This window comes from Schistocerca nitens, chromosome 7 (assembly GCF_023898315.1).
Source record: "Schistocerca nitens isolate TAMUIC-IGC-003100 chromosome 7, iqSchNite1.1, whole genome shotgun sequence".
Taxonomy (NCBI): Eukaryota; Metazoa; Arthropoda; class Insecta; order Orthoptera; family Acrididae; genus Schistocerca; species Schistocerca nitens.
In genome coordinates, this window is record NC_064620.1 from 539,546,490 (window position 1) to 539,554,785 (window position 8,296).

The following is an 8,296-nucleotide window of genomic DNA, read 5'->3' on the forward strand; positions in this document are numbered from 1 at the left end:
GACAGAGGTACATGCTGTATGTGGATGCACTTCCCTTAAGGTTGTATCCACAGTTATTGAAGTTATCATTGATAGATTTACCAACAGTAGAGAAATATTCATTAAAAATATTTGCAATATTCTGTTGACATTCTGTTATAGTACCATTGGGGTTGATAATAAGGTTATTAATGAAATTATCATTTCTAACTTGGAAGTTATTTATAGCATTCCAAATACTAGCAGCAGTGTTGCTTCCATTATTTAATGTGTGATGTATGTTTGCTTCTTGTATGCTTATAAGTTTTTATGATATTCATGATATCTACTGAATGCTTCTTTCACCTTTACAGTCTCACATTTTTCTAACATTTTTCATTGGCACAACATTAACCTTTTCCTTCTTTGTACAACTTCACACACTGTCCAGATACTTTTCTACATATTTGATTATTTTTTACTGTTATGGTTTTTATTGGGCTTGTGATTTCAAACTATGAAGGGCGTTCCATAAGTAATGAATACTTTTTTCCCTCAGCCAATTCTGGTTGAAAAAATACGGAATATGTTGTGGGGCATAGTGGAACAGTAACAAAGTTGCATTCCAAGCAGGTTGTTGTTACTGAGCTTCTTTTGGCAGAAAACCAAAGCTTCACAGATATTCATAGGCAGTTTCAGAATGTCTTCAGAGACATGGCAGTGAACAAAAGCATGGTGAGTCATTGAGCAAGGCATCTGTCATCATCGCGACAAGATTGCATTGACCTGTCCAGCCTCCTGTGTGCTGGCTGGCCACACACAGCTGTGACTCCAGCAATGTTGGAACATGTGAACTCTCTCAATTGAAATCAAACACCTCACTGCTTAACTTGATGTGCCCGTTGGCACTGCTGACACCCTCATCCACCAGTTGGGGTACTCAAATTTGTGTGCCCAGCAGGGTCCTCAGTGCCTAACAGAAGACCATAATGAACAATGAAGGACCATCCATGTGGAATTGCTTGTGCATTAAAAGGCTGATTATGGCAATTTTTTGTTGGACATCATCACAGGTGATGAAACATGAGTTCATCACTTTGAGCCAGAAGAAAAACAGCAATCCATGTAGTGGCACTACACCATCTCTCTTCTGAAGAAAAAGTTCAAAGACACACTCTCATCTGGTAAACTCATGATGACAGTTTTCTGGGGCTCTGGAGGAGTTACTCTGTTTGACGGCCTCCCTTATGGCGCAATGATCAACTATGAAGTTTATTGTGCTACCATCAGAAATCTGAAGAAATGAATTCAGCACTTGTAATGACACAAAAAAGCAAACAAACTTCTCCTTCTCCATGACAAAGCAAGGCCATGTACACATCTGCGTATCCAAGAGAAGCTAACAAAACTTCATTGGACTGTTCTTCTTCATCCACCCTACAGCCCGAATTTTGCACCTTCCGGCTTAAATCTGTTTGGTCCAAGGAAGGATGGACTCTATGGGAAGCAGTACATTGATGTTGGGAAGATTATTGATGCAGCAAGATGTTGGCTCTGCAGTCAATCTGTAGAGTGGTACAATGTGGGCATCCAGGCCATCCCAGTGCATGGTGACATAAGGCTATTGCACTGAACAGAGATTACATCGAAAATTCATTGAAAAATATTGTTTCGCAGCCAAAAAAGTGGGGAAACATATGGTGTATTGGAATCCTGAATAAAACCAAACAGCTTCTAGAAAAAGAGTGTTGCAGCACTTATTGAACATTCCTCATAGTAGGAAAGGTCGCTAGCAAAATTTTCATAGTGTAAGAGTTTCAGCCCATGCTGTACATCCTACACGTGGTTGTGGGTTTTGATGTTCTCATCACATTGTTCTTTTTGTTATGTGTCTTTTCATTTTATGTGGTGGAGAGTTTATATTATTGACACACACTGAAATTCCACAGCATGATACTGAGAGCACATTTGAGGATAGCAGTTTCCCTGTCATACAAGTAAACTTGTCCATGTTAGTGACAATATTATCCAGGGTAAATTTAAGCTGAATGCATGTAATAAGTTCTGAAAACTTTTTGTGGGGGAATTATTGCGTAGACTTTCAATATTTATGTCACCAAATACAAAGTATTTACCCAGTTGTTCTTCCCAGAGTATTTACTGTCTATCTCTACAAGCATTTGATAGACATCAGCTAGATAAATATTATACTTGCACTTCCGCATGGAGCTTTGCATGTACCCACAACTATAATACATTGCCTTTCCTGTCTATAGTTCACCACAGACAGTTCAATGACACCTTCAACACTTAAAGAACTTAACGGTACATCTACAGGACAGTAATTACTACCAGTATCCCTTTTTGCAAATACAACACCACCACCACCAGCCTCGATTTCTGTACTGAAAGCTGAGCAAAGATTAATTGTTAATGGGTGAGTGGTGAGAATTTTTTCTTCAGGATACCAGTACTCAGTGATAACTAACATACCTGGTTTACTAATGCATGCTATGATGTCCAGATCATTGTGCTTTTTACTAAGGCTTCTGAAGTTATTGTAGATAATCGTAAAGCTACATTGTTTATTGCTGGACCGTATCTGTAGGTGTAATTCCCACCTGTGAATTAACTTCCACTTGTGTATTGAAGATATTTATATTTACTTCTAAATTTTTTATGTTACCTTCTTTCCCAGCTGCTGGTACAAAAAATCCTAGTCTTTCAGGTGTTTATGTTTCTTGGTTCTTTCTCCTCTCCCCAATTTTGCTTGTGCATTCTGTTCTGCTGACAATGCTTTTTCTTATGGCGGGATCAGTGAGGTGTATTCCTTTGTAGGTCAAATATTTCTTTTTCTTAATCCTCAGTCTGTGATTGTCCTCCTCTTTTTCAGGAGAGAATGATGATCCTTCTTCCTTTTTGAGGATACAATGCTGATTCTACCTCTTCTTCACGGCGCAGTGAGTTTCTCTTCTTCATTTTCATCTTGAGCCATTAATGGTCCTCCTTTCACTGGAGGTAGCATTGCCATGTCTTTTTCATTCATTGTTGATAGTGTGACTGGCCTTGTCTTGCCTTGGATAGTTAATAATTTCCGGTATTTCTTTGCACATAAATGTTTTGCGCAAAACTGTTTTTGTACAGGCGATGTTTCAGGAAATGCTCTCTCACTGAGCTTGTAGTTTGAATAAATGTGACATTTTGAAAATAGGTACATATCTTCTTGAATTTTGTTCATGCTGATAATTTCCTTATGAGGCTTCAGTTAGATAGTGCCACTGTGGAATGCTTACAACAAGAAAATATGGATGTGGGATTCCTTCTAAAATTTCCTTTAGAGCACTGGTTGCATCATTACTTTTGTTCCTGAAGGTGCCATTTCCTCCACCAGTAATGACATATTCTGAACCCCTTTTTTAATGTATGCCCCACAATCTTTTAGCACTTCACGTAGGGGGGTGCTAGGCTTGGTAATGCAGTTACTTTGAATTTTTTTCACATTGTTGCTATAAAAGCTTCTAAACTGTATAGACTACCACCCAAAAATAGAAGTAGTTTGATGGTAAATCTTCATCAGGGTATTTGGTTGGTTATGATAACTGGGTGTAATGTTTATTTTATTGGAAAAATATATGTTTGTGTATGCAGAATTGTCAAGTTGAACTGTTGACAATTAAAGGAACCATAGATTCAACAGACTAAAGGATTATTGATATTTCAGATATACAGAGTGTTACAAAAAGGTACAGACAAACTTTCAGGAAACGTTCCTCACACACAAAGAAAGAAAATATGTTATGTGGGCATGTGTCCGGAAACGCTTACTTTCCATGTTAGAGCTCATTTTATTACTTCTCTTCAAATCACACTAATCATGGAATGGAAACACACAGCAACAGAATGTACCAGCATGACTTCAAACACTTTGTTACAGGAAATGTTCAAAGTGTCCTCCGTTAGCGAGGATACATGCATCCACCCGCCGTCGCATGGAATCCCTGATGCGCTGATGCAACCCTGGAGAATGGCGTATTGTATCACAGCCGTCCACAATATGAGCATGAAGAGTCTCTACAATTGGTACCGGGGTTGCGTAGACAAGAGCTTTCAAATGCCCCCATAAATGAAAGTCAAGAGGGTTGAGGTCAGGAGAGCGTGGAGGCCATGGAATTGGTCCGCCTCTACCAATCCATCGGTCACCGAATCTGTTGGTGAGAAGCGTACGAACACTTGGACTGAAATGTACAGGAGCTCTATCGTGCATGAACCACATGTTGTGTCGTACTTGTAAAGGCACATGTTCTAGCAGCACAGGTAGAGTATCCCGTATGAAATCATGATAACGTGCTCCATTGAGCATAGGTGGAAGAACATGGGGCCCAATCAAGACATCACCAACAATGCCCGCCCAAAAGTTCACAGAAAATCTGTGTTGATGACATGATTGCACAATTGCGTGCGGATTCTCATCAGCCCACACATGTTGATTGTGAAAATTTACAATTCGATCATGTTGGAATGAAGCCTCATCCGTAAAGAGAATATTTGCACTGAAATGAGGATTGACACATTGTTGGATGAACCATTCGCAGAAGTGTACCTGTGGAGGCCAATCAGCTGCTGATAGTGCCTGCCGACGCTGTACATGGTATGGAAACAACTGGTTCTCCCATAGCACTCTCCATACAGTGACGTGGTCAACGTTACCTTGTACAGCAGCAACTTCTCTAACGCTGACATTAGGGTTATCGTCAACTGTACAAAGAATTGCCTCGTCCATTGCAGGTTTCCTCGTCATTCTAGGTCTTCCCCAGTCGCGAGTCATAGGCTGGAATGTTCTGTGCTCCCTAAGACGCCAATCAATTGCTTCGAACATCTTCCTGTCAGGACACCTTCATTCTGGAAATCTGTCTCGATACAAAAGTACCACGCCACGGCTATTGCCCTGTGCTAATCCATACATCAAATGGGCATCTGCCAACTCCACATTTGTAAACATTGCACTGACTGCAAAACCACGTTCATGATGAACAGTAACCTGTTGATGCTACGTACTGATGTGCTTGATGCTAGTACTGTGGGGCAATGAGTCGCATGTCAACACAAGCACCGAAGTCAACATTACCTTCCCAACTGGCAGTGAATCGAGGAAGTACAGTGCATACTGACAAAACTAAAATGAGCTCTAACAAGGAAATTAAGCGTTTCCGGACACATAACATCTTTTCTTTATTTGTGTGTGAGGAATGTTTCCTGAAAGTTTGGCTGTACCTTTTTGTAACACCCTGTAGATAAAAAAATGATGTTGCAGAAACTGAACATAAAAACTTTGATTTTGAAGAGGATACTCAATAGGATTTATAAACCAAGATGTAGTTATAAGCAGCAACCATTTATATGATACTGACAGAAAGCATGAGAGCAGCTTGGAAGCAAGAAATGAGGACAAAGAAAGTCACTATTTATGTGAATATGAAACGAGGGACATTCTGCCAATTAACCAACAGTGATGCCTCTTTGTGAGACACCATGGAATTTTAAAGAAGCTGTATAGTCAGAAAATCCTGATGACTAGAAGAAAGTAGTCGAGGAATAAATGCAACTTTTGAAGAGACTTGAGAATTTGCACACAAAACTGAAGCAAATAAGGTGATTGAAAATTGATGGGTTTTTGCTACAAAATTAAATGTAAATAATGCTGTGGTTCAATGTAAGGCTCAATTGCTGGCAAAATTATACACTAAGTGATCTGGAATAGATTTGTAGCCACATTTAGTCCTGTAGCAAGTTTTGAGGTGCTGATAATCTTGTTGAGTGTTGCAATTTCACGTGATTAATGGATAAGGCAATTTGATGTAAAGACACCATTTCTCAATGTTAGTTTTAAAGAGTAAATTTACATGTTTCTTCGTATCAACCAGAGGGCTATGATGATCATACAAGATATGTATGTAAGTTGCTGAAGAGTCTGTATGGTTTAAAACAAGCCTCAAAATGCTGAGTTTGTTTGCATCTCCATCCTCTGCAGCAAGCACAGAAATATTTGTTTTGGAAATAGGTGGTTTTTATTTACAAAACAGATATCTCAAGATGCCGAATGAATGACTTGTAAACTTTATTAGTGAATGTAATTTATGGGAGATCTGTTCAGTAGTGGCAACGTGGTACTACTCTTTTATGTTCATGACGGATTGGCTCTGGGCTTCACTGGTACAACAACTAAATTTATTGAACAGTTGTGTAAATGTTTTCAGGTCATTGTAAAAAATGTTGATTTCTTGCTGGGTTTATGTATCAAGAAGCTTGACAACTGTGTTCAAATAAATCAGTCAGCGTATGTTAAGATAGTTGTAGAAATGTATTGCACCAGTATGAGGGATACAAAACCATTATCTTTAACAACTGAACCAGAGTAGATACCGGCTGGCATTAAATTTGAGAAAAATGAAGACTGTAGTATTGAAACTTATAGTGCTGCTGATCATGGTGGCAACAAATGTACATGAGAATCAATAAATTGTGTTCTACTCAACTTTCACGGAGCTGCAACGATGTGGAAAAGTAAATTGCAGCTCTTTCTTCAGAGGAGGCAGAATATATGGCTGCAAGTGAAACTTTCACATCACTTTGTGTTTGCAAAGTTACACATGATGAAGGAACATGTTGGTATTGTTTCCGTACCGTACATGATATAAATACTGGAAGTATCAGTTTTTTGTGTTATTACATACATTAATATTTTTTTTGAACGTTGTAACGACATTGTTTGGAAACAGTTGCAATATTTATGTTTGATGGGTTTTTATCAGTGTCATACTTTTTAAGGCTAAAAAAAATGTTTTTTTCCCTTTGTTTTAAAAGCGTGCTATGTTTCACCAACAGAGTGGTAAATAATGACATTAATAGTCAGAACTCCTTGGCAGGAAAAATAATGATGTTACTTTCCGCGAACTGTTGGTATATCAGTACTGGTTTTCAAAGTGCTTTAATAACGCTTTATTTCATATTGTCTTATGAACTATTTCGAAATTGCGCAGATGCGAGGTATGCTAATCCCGCGAAGCACAAAACTTTTTAGTCCTCAGTTCCTGCTTTCATCTCGTTCATCATGTATGTTTGCCTGAGTCTCAGCGCTTCTAGTCAAACAAAGTGCTTGCCTTTAGTCTTGCAGCTGGTTCATAATCCTAGTATTTCACTTAACAGTAGATGTTTATCTTGCAGATTATACATTTTGCTCGCTGCGATTAATACGGGATCTGATTTAATGCAACGTAACAGAAGGCAAACACGTCGACTTGATGGAAGAGAGTATAAGCCTTGAAAGGCAACTGACGCAAAATAAACCAAATACTTTAACGATGTTATCATTCCTGTGTCGAGTAAACTATTTACAGTGACATCCATAACTGTCGAAAGTTAGTTTCTACGCTTAGTGATCAGTGAAATCACACTATTAATCGTCGCTTAGGTTTCGGATGAGTAATTAGGCTTACAGTAATTTCACAGAAGTATTTAGCAGTTTAACTTCGATTTGATGTGGGGAACATTAAAAGTCATGTGAACTGCGATTGGAAAACTGCTTACTGTGATTAACGAAAGCTGAGATACTATCTTTAACGACCAGAACAATTAATGAAGTATTAAAATTCATTCGAAAAATCCTGAAGATAAAAAGAAAAACAAACAGCGTGCACATACTCAACAGAGAGAATACAACATTACGTTGTGTGGGGGTGTAACTCAGTGGTAGAGTGTCTGCTTCGCATGCAGAAAGTCCTGGGTTCAAATCCCAGCTCCTCCAATTTTTTTATCATTTAATTTAACGTTAATATCTCAGTTACGCTATCTTTATGTACACTTAATTTCAGACCACATGTTTATTTACCTATGAAAAGGATACATTCTCGGAAATTTCCTTTTCACTACATCTACGTTTGAATTTCGGCATCCACTAACTTCATCTGAAATTGTTGCAAACGTATCTAAAACAGTTCGTACTCCTCATGATTTAAATAATTACCTCGTTATTGAAATAACTTTTCACAATTTCATGGGCTTTTTTCTTGTGCTGTTGGGTTCCCCACAAATACGACACGCTTCTTTCTGTTTTCATGCCTCGCAGATTTCTTGGAAACAATGGGTGCAGAGGAATAGATCTGACCAAATAAGTACTTGTATTGAAGAGTAAAAGGCAAGACTAACAACTGTTTATACGTTTTGGACGTGTTTCAGTGACTGTAATCTGCTCTGTACAGTAACTACGCAGATGTTTCACACTGCTCATTGAACATTGTTTTTTAAAATCTTGTTTCACTTTCCATGTTAAAATCAATTTGAC

General features: G+C 38.4%; 1 non-coding gene across 1 annotated transcript; it reads left to right on the plus strand.

The window, feature by feature from the left end:
- The first annotated feature begins 7,687 nt into the window (after positions 1 to 7,687).
- On the plus strand, positions 7,688 to 7,759 carry Trnaa-cgc (transfer RNA alanine (anticodon CGC)). Its single transcript has one exon. It is a non-coding gene; the product is annotated as a tRNA-Ala (tRNA).
- The last annotated feature ends 537 nt before the right edge of the window (positions 7,760 to 8,296 follow it).